Source organism: Gopherus evgoodei, chromosome 15, assembly GCF_007399415.2.
Source record: "Gopherus evgoodei ecotype Sinaloan lineage chromosome 15, rGopEvg1_v1.p, whole genome shotgun sequence".
Classification (NCBI taxonomy): Eukaryota; Metazoa; Chordata; order Testudines; family Testudinidae; genus Gopherus; species Gopherus evgoodei.
The window spans coordinates 13,178,785-13,201,638 of record NC_044336.1 but is presented as its reverse complement, the minus strand read 5'-3'; the positions used below and the strand labels follow the sequence as shown (position 1 = coordinate 13,201,638).

The 22,854-nt window shown below is 50.4% G+C and overlaps 1 protein-coding gene across 3 annotated transcripts in view; it reads right to left on the bottom strand.

Moving 5' to 3' along the window:
- Positions 1 to 20,345, bottom strand: part of RHBDF2 (rhomboid 5 homolog 2) — an 81,942-nt gene extending 61,597 nt beyond the window's left edge. The window contains exons 1-2 of one of the 3 annotated variants that reach the window (XM_030534433.1): positions 20,259 to 20,345; positions 11,717 to 11,890 (exon numbers count right to left, since the gene is read on the bottom strand). The gene's annotated coding sequence lies outside the window, so the exon portion shown is untranslated. Of the gene's footprint in view, positions 1 to 11,716; positions 11,891 to 19,072; positions 19,158 to 20,258 lie in introns of those variants that run through there. The other 2 variants (XM_030534432.1, XM_030534434.1) reach the window with 2 other exon arrangements.
- Positions 20,346 to 22,854: the final 2,509 nt, after the last annotated feature.

Below are 22,854 nucleotides of genomic sequence, written 5' to 3'. Positions count from 1 at the left end.
GGTCCCCAACCTTTTTGGCTGGTGGGCGCCAGCCGAAGGACCACTGCAGCAGTGGAGCACCCGCCAAAATGCTGCCGAATTTCAGCGGCGACACCTCTCGATGATGCCACTTGCCGTTGACAAGCGATGTCATCGAGAGGCGTCCCCACCGAAATTCGGGAGCAACGCCTCTCGATGAGATCACTTTTTGACAGCAAGCGGCGCCAGTGAGAGACGTCCCCGCCAAAATGCCGCTGAAATTCAGTGGCATTTCGGTGGGTGCTCTCCCAGGGGCCAGGACGTGGGTGCCTTAAGATGCCCCTGCGGGTGCCATGGCACCCACAGGCACCGCATTGGGGACCACTGTTCTACATGCTCAACCAGTAGGAAAAAACCCTACTGTGACAGAGGCCGGCATACAGCACTTAGACCATATACATTATACATAAGGCCCATGCATTTTTAAAGGGAAATTTCACCAAATTGAATTAGAACAAACTAGTTTCAGACCCACTTTCAGGAACCTGGAATATTTATAAAACCCTCATTAACTTGCTCCCAGCAGCACTCAAGAAATCTAGACACAGTGAGCCTCCAAAGAAATGGCAGAAAAATCAGAAAGCACAATCAGATGTCTTGTTAGTTGGCCCCAGTTACAGTCTGATTCATAAGAGGCAGTTTGCCGCGTACATGCCTGCATGCTTTCATTCCCAGCTTCAGTACTTGCTCCTCCAAGCCACACTTCAAGTGCAGCCTCTAGCAAGGCTTCCACTTCTAGCCTATGCTTAGAAGTCAGACGCCTCAGTATGAAAATCTCATCTCACGTGAGAGAATAGCAATAGTAAATGTAGCTGTAACTACGGAAAATTAGCTAGAGCTGCATGCAATGCATTACGCAACTTTTAGGCCAATGCTTATGAGAAAGGTCACTGACTGTTCCTGATGATCAGCAAATTACAGGGATAATCCAAAGTAAATCCCTGGCCACTGCTCCTCTACTCGAGCGACCACATGATATGTTGAAATGGAAGGCACCTTAGACGGAGGCCAGCTTGCCCATTGAAGTGGCCACTGTTCAGAACTATTGCAGGTGGAGAAATGTAATGAAAGTAATGGGATGCGACAAATCTAACCACCTACGGGAGAATCTGCTAGAAGTCAGCACTAGAGAGCCAGTGATGGAATTGAGCAGTTCTGTGCAGGCCACTGCCCAGGGCTGGGTTCAGGAGCTTGGTAGGGAAGAGTAACCAATTTCACTGCACAACTGAGCTTCCCGAGACAACAATCTTTTTCAGCACCTTAGGAACAAAACCAGCTTTTAAGTCACAAAAGCACAGAGCCAATAAAGCCAGTCAATTTGTTACACATGCACATCCAACATCAGCTACAGCTGGGGACAACCATCCAGGCTTTGGAAACAGAGGGCAATGAAAAGAAAAGAAGTCACAGGAGTGTGGACACTGTAGTGTGGCACCATAAAGCAAATTAGTTACCCGAGAAGATGGGTAGGTAAGTGGTAACCACCTCAAGCAGCTATCAGGCTCTCGCACTATAGTGTATGGCTGATGGCATTTGGTTCATGTTAGCCAGTGTAACCGACCTGACTGTCAAAGGGCAGCATCTTTCCATCAGCCTCGTAACAAAAAGCCTATCAAAAGGTCTGTGTGGCAGTGAGTCTGGTCTCTAGCCCAGCTGTTGCCCCTAATCCCCCTTTTGTCCACACAGAAAAACTTCTGACTCGGACCCGAGAGCGGTTTACACCTGACTGAAAACCTTGGCTCAGCCTGTGTTGTTAATCTGCCTAGTTTGCCGTGAGAACAAGCAGGCTTACCAATCCTGGGTGCTGTTAGTACTCCAATGCTTTCCCAGAATTCCACTAGGGCCAGCCCTTTATCTAACCCCTCCAAACTGCCACACTACATTCGAACCCAGGTTTGCCTGCCCCAGTTCCGCTGCACGTACACAGCATTTGAGCAGGGATGTAGTCCAAGAAAACCGCCTCCATGCTGCCAGTTGGCCAGAAGCGGACACCAGAGTGTGCGGTGATATCACTAAGACCAGGAATTTGGGAGGAATGTATCCAAAGTGACCTCTTTGTTTAGTGGACAGGAAAGAAATGGAGAGGTAGAGCTGTCAGCTGGGTGCACTATTGATCACTACGACACTTTGTGGCTTGCAGACTGAATTCCTTCATGGCAGTCTCATTAGACAGTCTTACTGCCAAATGCAGTTTGCTTTTGCCTTCAGAACTGCCTGGAGTAATGAGTCACTCCCTTTGGAAGTTAGTGACCTGAGAACAATATTTCATGTCAATGACACAAGCAACAGCTCCATGCTAAGTAAGAGCACCCAGAGAACAAATTTATAGAGCAGCCCAGGTTAATGCACCTGTAAGAGCCACAGGACACCTACCAGACAGCCACCCCAGCACACAGGTTAGAACAGCACCACTGTGGATGCAGTTACATGGATCTGTCATGGGTAGTGCTTTGCAACGGGGATGCTCACCAGGGCTAGGCGAGCCCAGGCTAACTGCACCAAAGACACAACCAAAGGGAGAACATGGCTGCCCAGAACATGAGACTGCATCTAAACAGAAAAGCAGCATGGTTTAGAGGAGCGATTGCAGGGATGGAGGTCATGGGCTCCCAATAGCTCAGTGCATGTGGCTTTGGGCAGTTGTCTCTCCATTTGTAACATGGGGGTAACATGTACCCACCTCACTGGGTCATTGACAGGCATGGAGCTTGGAAACCTCTTGAAGAGGGAAGGAGGTAGGGAGCCTGAAGTGCCGAGCTCCCATTGGTTCCAGAGTCATGGGCACTCAGCACCTCTGTAAGCCAGGCCATGGGAGCACTAAGTACCATGAGGAAGGAAAGATGCCAGCCTGGAGGTAAACAGCCAATTCCTTTGGAGACAGAAGTGCCTGGAATACCAAATACCAAATATGTATATTTCTGATTCTATTTCTGAAAAATGGCTCAATCCAGCCTTCACTGAGATGAATAAATTCAAGAGTCCAAGAAAGCATATTACACCTAGGGTACTCTACGGTGCAATCACTGTGACTTCTGACAACCTCTCCATTGTTTGGACTGGTATAGCAATACAAACTGCATGTGTAGAACTATTTGGTTAGGGTTGATTTTTTACCTACATGGTTACATTGGTAAAAGCCCGAGTGCAGACACAGTTATACCACTAGACATGTGTCTTAGGCCATGTCTACATCTAAAATTTTGCAGCGCTGGTTGTTACAGCTGTATTAGTACAGCTGTATAGGGCCAGCGCTGCAGAGTGGCCACACTTACAGCAACCAGGGCTGCAAGTGGTGTTAGATGTGGCCACACTGCAGCGCTGTTGGGCGGCTTCAAGGGGGGTTCGGGGAACGCGAGAGCAAACCAGGAAAGGAGACCAGCTTCGCCGCGGTTTGCTCTCGCGTTCCCCGAACCACCCTGCAAACCGCAGGGAAGGAGACCTGCTTGCTCGGGGGTTCGGGGAACGAGAGAGCAAGCCGGGGAAGGAGACCAGCTTGATTACCAGAGGCTTCCTCAGGTATGCTGGGATACCTGCTTATTCCACGGAGGTCAAGAAAAGCGCTGGTAAGTGTCTATACTTGATTACCAGCGCTGGATCACCAGCGCTGGATCCTCTACACCCGAGACAAAACGGGAGTACGGCCAGCGCTGCAAACAGGGAGTTGCAGCGCTGGTGGTGCCCTGCAAATGTGTACACCTCCTAAGTTGCAGCGCTGTAACTCCCTCACCAGCGCTGCAACTTTCTGATGTAGACAAGCCCTTATACTGGTATAGTTATTCCCCTTCCTGTACAGAAATAAGCTGTACAGGCAGAGAGCACCTTGATACCAATAAAACTGTGTTGACTGTAGGGAGTTTTAGTACACATCAGTTTGTAGAAATGGGGAACTGACACAAGAGCATTAGAGCAATTTGCCCAACGTCACACGGGAAGTGCAGGGCAAAACTAGATCTAGAACTCAGATCACCTGAGTCCCAAGTCAGCACCCTATTCACAAGGGCACCCTTCAGTGGGAAAAGACCTAAGCCACAAAAGCTAAAAGGAGCAACACCGGGCTGAAACCCGGGGAATTTACACAGAGTTCCAAGTATATCAGGTGTTGGATCAGTCTCAGACTCCCTCTGCCAACGTGCGACATCTGGCAACCACATTCTTCTCTTTGTTAACATCTCTTCCGTTAGCGTGTGAGACTCCACACAACTAGCAGGGAATAGTGACTACAGACTAGACAAGTGTTAGCATTTCAAGCGTTACTTGAAACCACAGTACGCAGGAGGTTGAGACAGGTGCCGGGCTTCAGTTGGTGTTTTAGAGTTCAATTCAGCCCCTTTCAAGGCAAAGAAGATGCTAATGGAACACTGACACACACCTACATCTGCATCAGTAGTAATAAGTGACCCAAACACTGAGCCTCTCTGCTGACAACCTCTCATCAGACTGATCTCTCCTGACGGGCGGAGCAGCCAAGACGCAGAAAGCAATACAGCCCTGGCAGGGAAGTTACCCAAAGAGAGGAAACACCAGCTCGGTGATTTTTGTGGGAACCCAGAAATGGAGCCACCCAAAGATCAATGTCCACTTTTGAAACCTGTGGCCTCAGTGACTTGCCCAAGGTCACATACTGGTAGAATCACTGGCAGAACCAGCTCTCATGACACCTAGGCCATGTCTACATCTAAAATTTTGCAGCGCTGGTTGTTACAGCTGTATTAGTACAGCTGTATAGGGCCAGCGCTGCAGAGTGGCCACACTTACAGCAACCAGCGCTGCAAGTGGTGTTAGATGTGGCCACACTGCAGCGCTGTTGGGCGGCTTCAAGGGGGGTTCCGGGACCGAGAGAGCAAACCGGGAAAGGAAACCAGCTTCGCCGCGGTTTGCTCTCTCGGTCCCGGAGCCAGCCAGCAAACCGCAGGGAAGGAGACCTGCTTGCTCGGGGTTCCGGGACCGAGAGAGCAAACCGGGAACGCCGCGGTTTGCTCTCTCGGTCCCGGAGCCAGCCAGCAAACCGCGGGGAAGGAGACCTGCTTGCTCGGGGTTCCGGGACCGAGAGAGCAAACCGGGAACGCCGCGGTTTGCTCTCTCGGTCCCGGAGCCAGCCAGCAAACCGCAGGGAAGGAGACCTGCTTGCTCGGGGTTCCGGGACCGAGAGAGCAAACCGGGAACGCCGCGGTTTGCTCTCTCGGTCCCGGAGCCAGCCAGCAAACCGCGGGGAAGGAGACCTGCTTGCTCGGGGTTCCGGGACCGAGAGAGCAAACCGGGAACGCCGCGGTTTGCTCTCTCGGTCCCGGAGCCAGCCAGCAAACCGCGGGGAAGGAGACCTGCGTGCTCGGGGTTCCGGGACCGAGAGAGCAAACCGGGAAAGTCCTTTCCCGGTTTGCTCTCTCGGTCCCGGAACCCCGAGCAAGCAGGTCTCCTTCCCCGCGGTTTGCTGGCTGGCTCCGGGACCGAGAGAGCAAACCGCGGCGTTCCCGGTTTGCTCTCTCGGTCCCGGAACCCCGAGCAAGCAGGTCTCCTTCCCCGCGGTTTGCTGGCTGGCTCCGGGACCGAGAGAGCAAACCGGGAAAGGAAACCAGCTTGATTACCAGAGGCTTCCTCCTTCCACGGAGGTCAAGAAAAGCGCTGGTGAGTGTCTACATTGCATTACCAGCGCTGGATCACCAGCGCTGGATCCTCTACACCCGAGACAAAACGGGAGTACGGCCAGCGCTGCAAACAGGGAGTTGCAGCGCTGGTGATGCCCTGCAGATGTGGACACTCTCAAAGTTGCAGCGCTGTAACTCCCTCACCAGCGCTGCAACTTTCTGATGTAGACAAGCCCCTAGTCTGCAGAGAGCTTTGCAAATGTGCTGCTAATAAAAGGAAACCCCAGTGCTTTTCATCAGCGATCTCAAAGCGCTTTACCAAAGAGTCAGCATCATTATTCCCCTTTTGTAGATGGGGCATGGAGGTACAGGGAAGGGAAGGGACTTGCCCAAAGTCAGCAAGCCAGAGCCTTACCACAGGAGTCTGCTATTAAAGCTTTGAGATGTGGGGCCAGACTGCTGGCTTTGGTGTCTTTGCAAGAATCAAAAGATTTGCACATTATTGAGGTGAGAACTGCTAATCAGGGCATGCTGCAGAACCTCGCTGCCAGCCCAGGGTCCTTCCTCCACCCGGGTGTCAAACTATGCTGTTAAGAAACACGTCAACATCAAGCACTTATGCTGCTGTTATAAAGAGGGGGAGGGGAGGGAAAAAACACACTCTTCAATGGTGTCCTTTTAAAACATGACAAAAATCCACTGAGTGGGCAGAAACCACCCTTGCTACGAACAAGTCAAGTTTCTACATCCCCTACTTACAGAGCTTTTAGGATTGACTGTAACCCACTGCATCAGGGCAAACAAAACACTGAGCTCCAGCCTCCAGACTGATTCACAAGCTATGAGATCAGAGAGGTCACCACAGGGCTTTTCCAAGCCATGAGACAGCACATGAATGTGCAAGGAAGTTTTCAGATCCACCTATTGTGCTTGCCAGAGAAGTGCCCACTCTGGAAAGTTACACACACTTTGGCTGGGAACTCTGTGGGTGTGCTGCTTGCGTCTGTGAACAGTGCTGTGTAGTACAAGCACACCTGGCAGAGACTGCTCCTATTGACACAATCACAACACAAGCCTGGAGTTGATCAGCCTCCTTCCAGACAGCTTACCCATGCTAAGGCAGGGGTCACTCAGTCACCATGTAGATGTGTGCTGTGTTGCACCTGACTATCCAGCTTTTAGGGAAGCCCAGTTTACACACTGAGGCATCTCTAGCCACCCAGCTTCCTGTCCCTAAGCAGATGACCTGCCAGCACATGATTTGTTTCAGCTTCCCAGGAAGGGAGGTGAACAAGCTAGCACTGTGGCTTCCAGCTCTCAGAGAGGCTGTCAAACCAGCTAGTAAGTGAAATTACAACACATTAACGAGACAGTTCAATGACCCCTCAAGATTTGCAGTGGTCCCTGTACCACGAAGAAACCAAGTTTGCATAAATGTAAAGGCAGGAGGAGCCAGGTCTGCAGTTCCAAAGTGATGCTTTAACTTCAGGCAAGAAGGTACCTTCCTGCTGGAGCCTTCGAAAACGTCCCCAGATTCCTGCTTTGAAAACTGGAGACTTATCAGCCGCAAAATTGTTGCCCCCGTAACCAAGCCCTCCTCTTCCAAGCAAGCGTCACCCTGACGAGAAAAACCAAATCACTTCCACTGCACTATGCCTCATCACACCGTAGGTTAAAGCTGAGCTCTCCGATTTGCTGCGTCACCTTGTATATTTTTCCAAACAATCGGAAATATTTTAGGGCCAACATTTTTGAAATTCCATGCCAGGAGTTAGGTGCATAAGCAAGTAACTGCATAATTCCCCATTTGTGCCTTTGAAAATCTCCCTCTACATAACTGTCTGGATTTTCAGACTGCCCAGAACACCCCACTTGCTGTTTGAAAGTCCTGGCCCCTGCCTATACTTTTTCATTTGACCCAAGAGGGTCATCAGCAGAACAGGAGGGACCATAACAATGCCCCATGCAAACAGCCCCGACCTAGCTGTCATATAGCACTTCCATCCATATTGCTCAGTGCACAAAAAGGAGGTCAGTATGACAGATGGGGAAACTGAGGCAAAGAGCTGGGCAGTGATTTGCCTAGGGTCACCCAAGCAGGCAAGTGGCAGAGTTAGGAATTGAACCCAGGTGTCGCAAGTCCCAGTCCTGCACCCTACCTACTACTCCAGTGCAGTCATCCACAGAGCTCGGCACTGATGCAGGGGGGTCTACCCGTGCGGATCAGTTGGAGCCAGTGTATATTGCACACCTAATAATTGGTTGGCTGCATGACAGCTTCACACCAGGCCCCTCTACTGGAGAATAAGCAACATGCTAAGCCATGTAGACTAAGCCAATTTTTCATCATGCCTTTTCTAACAATTCTCCTGTTCAGATAAAGGTGGAACATGTCTGAAAGCCACGTGAAGGGCATCAGGAAGGGTAAGGAGTTCTTAACCTGTACTATGGGCACCCATCACTCCCCTAGCAAACATATACATATAGTAAAGCTTTAAAAAATCATAGAATTAAGTAGCACTGGTCCATGGATACCACAGGCAGGCAACAGGCAAGCCTTTTGCCTTCAGCTGGCCAACAGCAGAGCATCCCTACTGACAACAGCACTTCAGCAGGTGCTTAAATCATTGAGGTCTCACGCATGTGTTTTCCTGACCTGGAGCCCAGTCCCTGACCTGCCTAATCCCATCTCCTCTCCTCGGCAACGCCCATTCAGTACTATCATGACAGTAAAAGTCACCACAAGATGGATAACAGATAGGAACTAGGAACAGAGACACGAGATCGAGGAACCACTTCTCACCTGAGCCACCTGAACACACAGGATTCGGGGGGAAAGTTGTGACATTTATGGGAGGCAGTTTGGTTAAAAGTCATCACTAACAGGATCATGGACATTAAAGATTTAAATATGTAATTGACTTCTCTCTGCTTATTCTATCTGCCAATGACAACAGTCTCATGGTGTGGCTCTCATACATTAGCACAGTGCTGCAACGTCTGGGTGGCAAACACCCCAGGGAAACATTTACAGCCCAGCAAGGGAACGTGGGTGGAATTTTTAGCTGCGCCAGGTTCACATGCAGCCTGGAGGGGAAGGAAGGGGCTAGAACAAGGTATCAATGCCTTGTGTAGACACAGCCAACACTCCGTGGAGAATATAGGGGCAGTGGAGCTCAGGACAGAGCTGGGTTGGAACAGCTTACATGTTACGCCTGCTTCCAGCTTAGCGTTATTTTACAGTGAGATTTGACGGACACCAGCTCATGCATGGAAATGATGTTCACTGGGTCGTCTTTGCTTTGCATTGCTCTCTCTGTTATTCTTTTGGCAGGTTTTGGCACAAGCAGGCTACTGCGTCCAGCTAGAAGGTAGACGTGAAGAAAAGCAGCATATGTAATTCTGTACAGACACTTGCTATCTGCCTGCATGCTGGCAAGGTGCCATTCCCCTCCTCTCCACAAGCATCATTTTAGTGAGCAGCACAGTTTCCCAGAGCATTAGTGCAGCCAAGATAAAGGTCTCTGCTCCAGCCATCTGTGTGCTAGGAAGAGAGCCCTTTGACAGCCCCAGGGGAGAGACGTTTGCCAAGCTTGTCTCACTGTTTCCATCTGAACCGTGTTCTGCTCAGTCTCTCACTGAAGGTTTAAAGAAAAATCTCCCCACAACATCCCTTTGCAATGGAGAAGAGCTTCGTAAACCAAGAAGCAATCTGAAAACTATAATCCAGGCTTCCTACCGAGGCATTCATCCACCCAACATGCTGCCCAGGGGAACAAATGCTGCATTCACAGATGCTGCCAGTTTGCAACTTCAGAGCCTGAGCTACTCCAAAAAGCCAGAACTTGGAACAGGCAGAGTAAACCAGGTCTGTGCCAGACTCCAGCTGTTCTATGGGCCAGATGAACCCCATGGGAAGAGTGCCCTCATCCTGTGTAGGGCCCTCTGAATTCTCTTGGGAAAGGGTCCTTCTCACAGGTCGAGTCTACACTAAGGAGACACCCATGCAGGCAGACAACCATTGGCTCAGCACCTGAGCTTCCTGCCCCACACTGCCAGGGACTTCCAGCAGCAAATGTCCCTGGAACCCCTCTTAGAAGGAGGCTTGATAGCATAGAAAGGGGCTTCTGCTCTTCCAACCTTCCTGTGGATTGCCCACAGAGCAGTGTATGTGTGCACACCCATGGCGGAAGGGCACTGCATCCATCCCACCCTGCCCCTACAACAGTCCCCCCCTGCTCCCCGAGGGCGGTCTGTAGAGACCAGGGAAAGCTGAAAGGCAGAGATGCCACTGGTCCCTCTTCTCCATGGGCTAAAGCCCTCTGGGCACACAGACTCTTGATACAGGACATAGTCTGACCCTAGGGAGACATCATCCAGAAGTGCCCAGAGTTAGATGGGTCTTTCTGGAACCAAAACCCCTGATCTAAGCACCTTGAGCATTGCCCTGAGTTCCAGACTTGGGAGCCGAAATCTCTCTCCATAAAAGGGTGCAGGCTCCCCCACAGCTTTTTTTGTTTAGAGAGGTAACAAAATGCTTTACAAAAAGCACTCACTGAGTCAGGCCCCAACCCCAAAGAGTCCAGTTTAATTCTGACAAGTGCAAAACACACACACAGTCCTCACAAGGCCACAAACTGTGGAATATCCTCCCATCGCCCCCGTCCTGCCCCAAAACCAAACAAGCTATTAAGAATAGAGTTCTACAACTGTTTTCCAATGGATTCACTCAGAGGAGATTGCTCCATGCCCTCAACCGTGGATTAAAGAGAGAAAGGAACCTATGGGCTGAACAGAACAGCAGCCTGCTGGAATCAAGAAAAAGGAGAGTACAGAAAGCACTGAGGTTTCGCTGAGATACAAGGCACGGATCCAACAGCAAATGTTATGATATGTTGTGCTTGTATAGTACATTTTATCTGAAGATCTGAGAGTGCTCTATGGACAGTAAGCCTCACAACGCACCTACCAACTGGGTTAAAAAAACAAACCAAAAAACAAAAAAACAACCAGCACCCAACATCCTCACTTTGCACCAGGAAAGGCCAATGCCTTGTCTACACTTCAGATATTTTTTTGGGGTGGAGGGGGGCAGGGAAGAGGGGTGCATCGGTGCAAACCTCTAGTGTAGATGCACTGTGCCACCTTAAAAGCAGAGGCGAGCCTCACCACTGCAACTCACTTTTTACACCCGTACAGCACATTCATACCAGGAATGTGACGAACACTCCTATATTAAGGATCAAGCAGGCCTGATATACAGAGAGGTTAAAGCCCAGCACCTGAGGTGTCTAATTCCAAGGGACTTCAATGGGGGATATCCCTGATTATCTGAGCCTAAAGGACTTGCCCAAGGCCATATAGCAAGAGAGGCAGCCAGGAATATAATCAGGAGTCCTGGCTAGCAGTGTCATGGTCCAACCACTAGACAAAGCTTCCTTATCATATCACAAAAAGCAGCTTGCACAGGGATTAAGTCCGACATCCTTTTTCTCAGTCCCAGATGTAGATCTTGCCGGTAATACTCAGGGAAAATAGTGAGCTAGCTCTTTCCTCCCCTTCCCTGCATATATTTTAAAGTGACAGTGACTAAATAAGAAATTAAATCAGAGGACAGAAAACCAGGTATTAGTGTGCTATTTACAGAAAGAGGAAAAGGGTGTTTTAAAAAGGAGGATGCGTTCTGCACTCACTAGAATGATAGAGGATAGCAAATTGTTACCCAAAGCACCATAATGCTCCCACAACACAACAGCAAGCAGAAAGCTAGCAAGTCCCCCTAGAGCCCTGGGTTCTTATTTACAAGAATAATTGGTCCAATACCTCTCAGAGAGGCACAGATTTAGTGTCATATGAAGTGAACACTACAATGACCTCGCAGGGAAGCAGAGGCTCGTTGGTGATGAGCTGAAAAGCTTTTAATTAAGTAAAAGCGTTTATGATCCCTGTGCACAGAGTAATTACAATTTATTAAAGAATTGCTCCCTTTTCACAAACCAGGCCTCCATTTGAAGCCCTCCATTTTCCCATTAAATGCACTTCTAGTACAGCTTTAAGCGTTTGCAGCATCCTCAGTTATTGCAGAGAAAGCAAAGCCATTAAAAAAACCCTCCTACCTGAACAACCTTGGATTCCTGGCAGTCACAAATGTATTGAGTTTAGGTGAACTCAGTCGAGTCCCTGGTCAAAGTTTATTCACAACACTCGGCAGCAGAAAAACTTGCTTAGAAGAAGCCAATGACTGGAACAGCAGGTCATTGTATGTCAAAGTGAGGAGCAGTATCAGAAAACTAGGAACACAAACATGCACATTGTAAGAGGCTGACTTCTGCAGAGCAGCACTTGAGTCTGTATTATCAATCAACAGTAAATTTACAGTGTCTATGAGTAGCTGGTTATTAGAAGTGGGTGATTTTAAATAAGATCATACTAGCCCAATTACTTGTTTCCAAAGCAATTAAAAAAATCATAGCAAGAGGCAGCCTTAAGAAACAAAAATAAAACATTTCATGTTGTGGGATTCAGAGTCTAGATTAGAGTCTAATTCTTTTCCTCTTCTCTCCATATACAGAGCCCCAGGTCAGTAACTACAAGATCTTGCATTAAGGCACAGAGTCAGTCCAAATTTATAGATGACTAATGGTTAATACAGAAACTGTTAAGGTTAGTAAGCTGAACATGGGGTTGTGTCCTGACCAGCCTGGCTAACAGTCATTGATGGACCTATTCGCCAAGAACGTAGCTAGTTCTTCTTTGAACCCACTTATAGTTTTGGCCTCCACAACATCCCCTGGCAATGAGTTCCACAGGCTGACTGTGCACTGTGTGAAAAAGTACTTCCTCGTGTTTATTTTAAACTTGTTGCCTATTAATTTCATTGAGTGACCCAGGGCGTTCTGCTATACGCAGGGGTAAATAACATTTCCTTATTTACTTTCTCCACGCGTCATGATTTTATAGACCTTTGTCAGATCCCCCCCATAGTTGTCTCTTTTCCAAGCGGAAAAGTCCCAATCTTTGTAATTACTCCTCATAGAGCAGCTTCCATATCTTTTTCCATTTCCAATATATCTTTTTTTAAGATGGGGTGATCAGAATCACACACAGCATTCACAGCATTATGCTATTTATATTACAGCATCATGATATTTTCTGTTTTCTCTCTTTTCTAATGGTTCCTAATATTCCGTTTGCTTTTTTGACTGCAGCTGCCCACTGAGCTGATGTCTTCAGAGAACTATCCACAATGATTCCAAGATCTCTTTTTTGAGTGGCAATAGCTAATTTAGATCCCATCATTTTGTACACAGAGTTGGGATTATGTTTTCCAGTGTGCAATACTTTGCATTTATCAATATTGAATTTCATCTGCCATTTTGTTGCCCAGTCACCCTTTGTAACTCTTTGCAGTCTGCTTTGGACTTAACTATTTTGTGTCATCGGCAAACTTTGTCACCTCCCTACTTACCCTTTTTTCCTTCCACCATTTTCACATTGCAATACTCTGCTGACCCACAAGTCAGAGCTGAGGGGCAGCACAGCACGCAGAATGGCATGGCTAAACAAACCTCCCAAGTCTAGATTTAGGTCCAGCCACGTTAGCTATACCCTTTTCAATTTAAGAGTGGTTGCAGTGAAGGCACAGACTGATATATATTGTTCCTTTGCACAGCCACTCTGCACTATATAGTCTTCACAATGTGGGGGAGTGCATGTGGGGGTCAGGCAGGGTAGGGCTTGTCTCTAGCATAGATTTTGCACCAATATAGCTATACTAGCACAAACTCCCAGTGGGCATGGGTGGAATCTACCCTGGTATAAGTCACACCAGAGCCACGCAGCACATCTATGCTAAGGATTTGCACAGCTACATCAGGACAAAAATCCTTGTCTACTGGAACACAGACCCCATCGTGCTAACACCGTTTCTTTAGCCAACTGTATTCTAGTGTATATTTCAGGAACGGCCAGGGAGGAGCCACCCGCTGAGCTGAGGAAGCACAAGGACAGTATATACTAATGTTCCATTGTAGTTGATGGAAGATTAACAGCAACACAGCATGTGCAGTGAAGGATCAGCAACAAGACGTTTACCCAAGGTTAGAAGTACTGTGTATTTGACAAAGGCACAAACTTGCCAATTCTGGAAAGAACTTTAAGGCTGAAACTTCATGACAGTCTTAGGCCATGTCTACATCTAAAATTTTGCAGCGCTGGTTGTTACAGCTGTATTAGTACAGCTGTATAGGGCCAGCGCTGCAGAGTGGCCACACTTACAGCAACCAGCGCTGCAAGTGGTGTTAGATGTGGCCACACTGCAGCGCTGTTGGGCGGCTTCAAGGGGGGTTCCGGGACGAGAGAGCAAACCGGGAAAGGAAACCAGCTTCGCCGCGGTTTGCTCTCTCGGTCCCGGAGCCACCCAGCAAACCGCAGGGAAGGAGACCTGCTTGCTCGGGGTTCCGGGACCGAGAGAGCAAACCGGGAACGCCGCGGTTTGCTCTCTCGGTCCCGGAGCCAGCCAGCAAACCGCAGGGAAGGAGACCTGCTTGCTCGGGGTTCCGGGACCGAGAGAGCAAACCGGGAACGCCGCGGTTTGCTCTCTCGGTCCCGGAGCCACCCAGCAAACCGCAGGGAAGGAGACCTGCTTGCTCGGGGTTCCGGGACCGAGAGAGCAAACCGGGAAAGGAAACCAGCTTCGCCGCGGTTTGCTCTCTCGGTCCCGGAACCCCGAGCAAGCAGGTCTCCTTCCCTGCGGTTTGCTGGGTGGCTCCGGGAATGCGAGAGCAAACCGCGGCGAAGCTGGTCTCCTTTCCCGGTTTGCTCTCTCGGTCCCGGAACCCCGAGCAAGCAGGTCTCCTTCCCTGCGGTTTGCTGGGTGGCTCCGGGACCGAGAGAGCAAACCGGGAAAGGAAACCAGCTTGATTACCAGAGGCTTCCTCCTTCCACGGAGGTCAAGAAAAGCGCTGGTAACTGTCTACATTGGATTACCAGCGCTGGATCACCAGCGCTGGATCCTCTACACCCGAGACAAAACGGGAGTACGGCCAGCGCTGCAAACAGGGAGTTGCAGCGCTGGTGGTGCCCTGCAGATGTGTACACCTTCAAAGTTGCAGCGCTGTAACTCCCTCACCAGCGCTGCAACTTTCTGATGTAGACAAGCCCTTAGACAACCAACCACCAGGGACAATTCTAACCCCCGAACTTGCTTAGTGCATCACCAGAGATCGCACAAAAGAACAGGGAACAGCTGTGGGAAGAGATGAATGGGGCCCTTCACGCGTTACTTCACACAGTGCTACACAGGACTTCAGCGGTAGCCCTGCTCAGAGAAAGCCTAGACTTCATGGACACACAAAAGGCTTTGAGAGGGCAAAGCACTGCAGGCATCTTGCTGCTGACATCAGGGTAGCACTCATGCAATCAAGACAAGATTGCTCTTCGCCTCTCAGATTAGATGGGAATTACAGGGATAGTCCAAATGGATGGGGAGCGTCCTTCTGTGCCCACAGGGTTCTGCAAGCCTAGAACAGCAGCATGTGTCCATTAGCTCATTTTGGAAATCCCCATGAGAAGTGACCATTACAGCACAAAGGCATGTAGGAAGCTGTGGGCAGCTAAAGGTCAGCCTTCCAACTTTATTGTAATGGGGAGGGGAGGGGAGATGACAAAATTCACATTGAGGAAGAGAACACCCAGCCTCTTTCCCTCCCCTGCGGCTGCATCAAAGTGGCAGCTACATTATTTGTTTTAGTTTTTCCCCCAAGACAGAGGGATTTGCTCCCAACAGGCTTCTGAATTAAGAGCCCATGTGAAAGCTTGAAAAACCCAAACAAAAAAAAGTTTTAAGCCATTAGCTCCCACTGTAATCTAGCAGAAAGGGAAAGGAAATATGTCTGCAGAGACATTTTATCAAGTGCAGTTCATGCAGCCAAAACAATGCTAGATTTGTAACTAGGCAGGTCAGCACCGGTTTACATCCAGGACCAGAAGAGTCTGCTCATCCCATCCAAACAAACCAGTAACATTTCTTAAGTCTGGCACCAGTATTGCTAAGAAAGGAAACAGAGCTGGACAATATAGGTTCTCTCACTAATTTCTTCCCTTTAAATGGGAAGTCCATTCGCAGCATCACGTGTTTCTCTCTAGCCAGTTTTCCAGATTCTTCCCCAATTGTCACTGATGATTCAATTGCTTTGCATGGCCCAGGAAAGCGCTGACTAATGTAACAGTGTGTGTCTTTTTGTTAGGCAATAGCATTCATGTAAAACCCAGCCTTACACAAAAGCTGCGCCCAGTTTACTCAATGAAGCACTGAGAAGGCTGAGAGGGAGCGGGAAGAGAAGCAGGCAGCATATACAAGTGTCAAAAATAGCTTTCAATTAAAACTAAGTCTGCAGCTGGGGAAGCTGTTTTACTGAAATGTGACACTACAAATAAGGAAAACCCATTTAAGCATCTGTACTATTTTGCATCTCATTTGAATACTGGAGAAGCATCAGAAGGGTGCTACTGTCTAACACATCTGAGGAACATAGGTATTCACCCGTGAAAGCTCATGCTCCAATACATTTGTTAGTCTATAAGGTGCCACAGAACTCTTTGCCACTTTTACAGATCCAGACTAACACGGCTACCCCTCTGATATTGTCTAACACAGTAGTTCTCAAACTCCGCTCCCTCCCCACACAGACCACTTGAAAATTGCCGAAGGTCTTGGCAGACCACTTAATGATCTTTCCAAATGTTGCTTGTACCATTAGCTAACTATTGTAAAGCACTTTGGATAAAAGCACTACATAAAAAACCTTAAACTTTTTTTGTCCTACAGATAAAAGCAGACTGGGAAGGAGGGTGTCTCTCCCCTGCAACAGCAACTACAGAGCTGAGGCTAGGAAGGAGGGGGGGTCTCTCCCCAGCAGCTGCAGCCCTGGAGCTGGGTAAAGTCACCTCTATCTCTGGCCCCTGCAGCCCTGCACATCCCAAATCCCAACCCCCCCTCTTCTCACCCACTGTCCCCTCCCACCTACCCTCTATTCCCCCCCAAGGCCACCATCTCACCTTATGTGTGCATCTTCTCCAGGGTCCAGGCACCTAATCCGTGCGGCTCCACTAGTTAGGTGGGTGGCCCTTCATTCGCTCATGTACAGCCACCCAGGTGTGCACCTTAGAGGGAACTATCCATGGACCACTTGACTGGAGCTTGTGGACCACTGGTCATCCACAGACCACACTTTGAGAACCTCTGGTCTAATGCAACCCTTGCTGAGAAATTTTTTTTTTACCCAGCCATATACTAGAGGAAAACTAGATTAAATTCTCTTATTAGGCACTTGCAGTGCTAGCACAAACCATATCATCACTGGATCCCCTTCTCCCCATGGGGGGCGGGGGGGAAGTTGCCAGTTTAACTCAAAAATCTCCAAAACAAAACTTGTACATGTGGTCCAGAATGCTCCTTCCGACATGAGCTGGTAAGAAACGGGGAGATTAAAAAGGTGCCTTGACATTTTAAAAGACATGGTACCCTGCCCCCATTGCCCCTGCACTATGTATAGCCATTTACACCAGGGCAAGGTGGACGTGAGAAAACTGCCATTTCAAGGCTTGGTCTACACTTAATAGTTAGATCGATATAGATGGGCCAGTCAGGGATGTGAAAAAAACAACAACATATCCCTTATCAACGTAGCTATGGTGACCTGACCCCAATGTAGACATAGCTAGGTTGACTAAAAAAGTTCTTCTGTTAAGGTAGCTAACTTCATGCAGGGAGGTAACATTCCTACACCGACAGAAAAACCCCTTCTGTTGCTGTAGGCTGCATCTACACTATGCTAGCATAGACACGTCGACATGGCTCTACTGGAATAGCCTCTGTAGTGTAGACAAATCCAAGCCTAAGGCCCTGAACTAAAGCGACTGTTGATTCTTAAAAGCTCATTTTAAAGTTTCAGAAGTTTAGCATCAGCATACTGTAGGGGCAGCCTTTTAAACAAGAAGGAAGTCCCTGACTACTCAGAAATTGCTTAATGTTTGTAGCAGGCTTTAAAAGAAGTTATTTACAACAGAACAGGCAGAGTCTTTGAAAAGTCAGTATCACAAGAGACAAGCATCAGAGAAAATAGCCCCCTTCACACCCAGAGTTACACAGCAACTACTGTACTGTGTGCCTTTAAACTTTGAACGTTATACTTTTATGTGACACATTAAGACACCAGTAAGAGCTGTTCCACTGAAAGATCACACTTCACAGCCTCATTTGAGAGTCTGATGGGGTGGGGGTGGGGTGAAGAGGAATGGAGTCACTATGAAAGGAGTAAATCCACCTACTCCAAAAGCCGGTTTCGGTAGGGCGAAGAGGCGGAGGGGAAAGCCAGCCCCAGTGGCAGGGACCCACTGGGAAGCTGAAACTAGCGCTGGTTATTAGCAGGAAGAGGGATGGGGGACGGTCCCTCGCTGATGAACACACGCACAGAGAGCTCAGCGGCACCAGGCACTAGTAACCACAGAGCCACCCTCCCGGGAGGGGCAGCGCGAGACAGCCTCGCCCCTCCTCTGAGCAGCAGGGGAGGCGGGTGTTTGGGGCCCTGGATTGACGCTGACAGCTGCGGCCCCAGAGCCCCCGCGCAGCCAGCCGGGGGGAGGCGGAAGGCGCAGCCCAGCAGCGCCCGGAGCAAGCGGCCCCGGGAAGGGAAGCGCCGCGCTGGGGACATTCGAACAAGGAAGGAAGCAGCGCGCCGGGCTCAGTTACAAAACAGCTCCAGACAACGTGCAGCGAGCCTGGACTCTGCCTGCGTCCCGCCCCCTCCAGCGGCAGCCCCCACCCCCGGAAACTCCCCCCGCCGCCTGCCCCACCGCTCCCCTTTGCGACTCCCGCTCTCCCTGCCCCCTTGCAGCCCGTATTCCCCCACCGCTCCCCCTTGCAACTCCCTCTCTCCCTGCCCCCTTACAGCCCGTATTCCCCCACCGCTCCCCCTTGCAACTCCCTCTCTCCCTGCCCCCTTACAGCCCGTATTCCCCCACCGCTCCCCCTTGCAACTCCCACTCTCCCTGCCCCCTTGCAGCCCGTATTCCCCCACCGCTCCCCCTTGCAACTCCCGCTCTCCCTGCCCCCTTACAGCCCGTATTCCCCCACCGCTCCCCTTTGCAACTCCCGCTCTCCCTGCCCCCTTGCAGCCCGTATTCCCCCACAGCTACCCCTTGCATTCGCCGCCTCTCCCTGCGCCCTTCCCTGCCCTCTTCTACCCCCTTGCAATCCCCTTAGATGCCCCTCGCAATCGCCGCCTCTCCCTGCCCCCCTGCGCTCCCTTCCTCTCCCTGCCCCCTTGCAATCCCCTTAGCTGCCCCTTACATTCACTGCCTCTTCCTGCCCCATTCACCACAGCTGCCCCTTACAACCCCCCGGCGCCTGCCCCCACGCTTCCCCCGTGACCCTTCCTCGGCAGCCTCAGAGGCAGCGGAGCCCAACTCACCTCCGTGCCCCGCACAGGATCCGTCCCGTCCCTCCGGCCGGCTAAGGGAGAAACTAGGCGGAACTCGCCACCCTCCCTTCCTCTACCTGGGGAGGTGGGCGGGGCTAATGGGAACGGGGCGGGGCTGCGCTGGGGGAGGCGTGGCCAGGCTAATTGGGGCGGCAGATATGAGGCACGTGGGGTGGAGAAAGTCTCTTCCTCTCCCCACAGACAGATCCACGCAGCGGCACCACTAGTCCCCAGGCAGGTCCCTTCCGCCCATCCCAGGGCCGCGCCCTGCCCTTAGCATGGAGGGAAGCGGCCCCGGTCTGGGAACAGCCGGTTCGCTGGGCACAGAAAACACTGTGGCGATGTCTGTGTCCCCCACGGGAGCGGTTCTCTCTCTGGCTCGGGCTCCGCCCCCAGCAGTCCGTGGGGTGGGAGTTAGGTGCCCCAAGAGGGGCTGGGGCTTAACCTCTCTCTGCCCGCCTTTGCCCGTAGGAGGCTAGCAGCACAGTGGTAATTACAAGCCAGGGGGTGACGTTAAGAAATGGGAATTTTAGAGGGAATACCCGGAAAACCTTCCTGATCGGGAAGAGATTGAAATCTGGAAGCAGCAAAGAATCCTGTGGCACCTTATAGACTAACAGAGGTAGTCTATAAGGACTACTAAATCTGGAAGGGGGATCAGCGCTTCACGAAGGAGCCTGAGCCCCGGGGGCTGTGTTACTGAAAATTGGAACTGGACTAAGCAAATCCACAGGAATAATCCTGCACTGAGAATAGGAGGCATTTATTAATCATTTGTTTCTATCATTAATGTCGATCCCGTGAAAGGGGATAATAATCCTTATGTTCTACCTCACCGGAGTATAATTAGGCTTAATTAGCTAATGTTTGTACAGGGCTTTGAAATACAAAGAGTATCATAAGTGGGTAGTGTTATTTGTAAGGACAAAAGGCAGAGGGAATCATGAATACACACACACCCCTCTGTAGTGTATATCCATGACTTCAAGGAGCCAGTAACTGTCCAGCCCCAGGAAATACATTTTTCTTATCTTGCCTCTGTGTTTTAAGTGGTCAGTATTAGTATTCACAGAATACATTATGATGTGCTATTTACTCGCCTTGCCAAGGTGTCCTGAGGATGACTTGGTTAATGCTAGAACTGCTAATAAAAGAGCTAAGTATTATTTTACGTTACCTCTGTCTGCATCTTCAAGACCTTTATGTGGCTTTCACCCTCTCTTAGGAACGTCCCATGGTACTGCCTGATGGGAAAGGAGACCTGTCGAGGTTTGCTGTTTCATAGAACAGAGCGCAGTGTTGATGCTCTGGGCTGGGGAGACTGGAAGTGAATAGCAGAGACAGGGTAGGGTGGGGCCTATTGGATAGCTGCTCATGTCTAGGCATGTTCAGTGGCAGCTAATGCAGAGCCACATGGAGTATCATCATACAACCCGTGATTGCATTCAGGGCTTTGTTCCTTTGTAAGGTGGCACTTCTTCCAAAATCAGCCTCAGATCTTGGAGCCAAGTTTACTCTCGCAGCTGGAGTACAGAGTAATTAGTATTTGCTCTTCCAACAATGGCTTAAGGAAGAGGATAAATTAAAGAGTAGGAAATATTCTGTGTATGGCACACAGGCTTATGGTTTGGGGGTTTGGTTGGTTTTGTTTTGGTTTTTGATGCGTTTTTTTATCCTAAATTGAAGCTGATTCAGCATCTCAAGATGAAGCTGGTTTCTAGCAGAAATCTTCCACTGTCGTTAAGATCCATGTATGGGTTTTACTTGGGGCTCTCTTTGATTTGAGGAATTGTTTCCCAATTTTGCCATACAACTTGTTGTTGTAAATGACCCCATGCCGCAGTTTATAATTGTTTTACTTATAGCTGTGCCTTAAGGCCCTGGCCAAGATCGGGGCTTCACTGTGCTGTCCCTCCCCCAAAGTGCGTACAGTTTAATTAGACACAACTGACAAAGGATTATTTCCCCCTTTTACAGATGGTGAACTGAGGGAGGTTACACCTATGAACTGAACACGGGTCTTCTGGGTCCTGCATAAGTGCCATAACCACAGGACCAGCTGTAGGCCCTGAAACTGTGAGGTTCATTCAGCCCAGATCAATCATAGCTTATCATCGGGGCCATTCAAGGGGCTGTGTGGAACAAGTTTGATGGTCTACATTCGCTAAGCAGTCTCAGCAGGGAGGCTGGGGGTCAAATGGGCCATGGAGAACGAACTCCACTTCCCCTCTTAGCACTTGTAATGTCTATAGTTATTCCACTATAGCTGTGATGGTCACATTCCCTGTGTAGACAAGCCCTTAAGCTAAGTCTATTATGCCATTATACCTGAGTCAGGGGGACTTGGTTACAAAGTGGTTAAAAGTTATAGTGTAAATGGGGCCTACTGTAACTGGGGTTGTCTGAAGCTTTAGCCCAGTTACAAGACACAGTTAGGCTTCATCTAGACTTCTAATCATAATGGGACCATGCAGGGAACCAAGAGATCCCTGGGTCACTCTCCTGATCAGAGTGGTTATTGCGGTGAGAGGCAGGGCAGCCTCTAGGTTTTTTGCTGCCTCAAGCAAAAAAATTTGTGGCTGCCCCCACCCCCACCCCCACCCCCACCCCCACCCCAGCCCTGGGCTCCCCCCACACCAGTGCTCTCTCCCACCCGCACCCCCTGCTGCCCCAACCCTGGGCTCCGCCGCCCCACGTGACCTCCTTGTTCACCACAGCAGTCCCCACAGCATTACACTTGCAGTGGGGATCAAATCATTTCTCCTATTTTTATTTCACCTAAGTATAAATCTCCCCCCCCCCACCCTGTCCCTCCCAACCCCATCTTTAGTGCTCTAAATGCAAATGGAAGGCATAAGGACTAATCCTCAAATCTTGTACCCGGAAAGGAATGGGGATCTAGTAAAGAGGGTTTAGGCAGAGGAGCGGGTGTGGGAGTGCTTGGGGGCTCTACACTGGCAGAGAAGTGGGGTGTGATGTACTCATGGAGGAGGGTGAAGGAGGAGAGGGGGTATCAGGAGGGTTGCAGGAGAAGAGGTACAGGGGAAGGGGGAGGTGCAGGAGGAGAGGGCTGGAGGAGGGTACAAGGGAAGAGGTGCGGGTGAAGGGGTGTGTCGAAGGAGGGATGGGGGAGGCACAAGTGAAGAGGCTGTGGGTGGGATGAGGGGTGCAAGGGCTAAGAGGGCCAGGTGCTGACAGCTGCTTCCCCAGCCCCGTGCAGGCAGAGCTGAGAGGATGGACACTGACCCCCAGGTGCCCGAGCTGCGGGGGTCCCCCGGCTGCCCCTCTCAGAGCCAGGCTCTGCCTCTCCCTGCCCCTGGCGCTGTGGGGGCGCAGGGCAAGCAGCACGTGGCTGAGGTGGAGGAGGTGCATGGCGGGCTGGGTCTGGGGGCAAGAGGGGACAGCTCCCTGGCAGCTTGGGCTTCCTAGCCACTCGCCCCATCAACCCATGAACCGGGATTCGCGCCCCCTGCCCAGCCCGGCGGTGCCCTGCCCAGCCCACTTGGGTGGGAAAATGCCACGCTGCCCTGGGGAGACTCAGAGCAGCAGCATTGGCAGCAGCAGGACCCCGTCTCCCTCCCTGCATCCCAGGCCCCGCTTCCCTCCCTCCCCGGCTCCTCACACACTCTGGGATCCCCTCTCACCACCACAGCCCGGGCTCGGCTCCAGGGGACAATGCTGTGGCTCTCCAGTGGCAGGGCTTTGGCCAGGGTCAGCTCCCAGCTTTTTGCCGCCCCAAGCAAAAAAAAAAAAAGGAGATAGAGTGCTGCCCC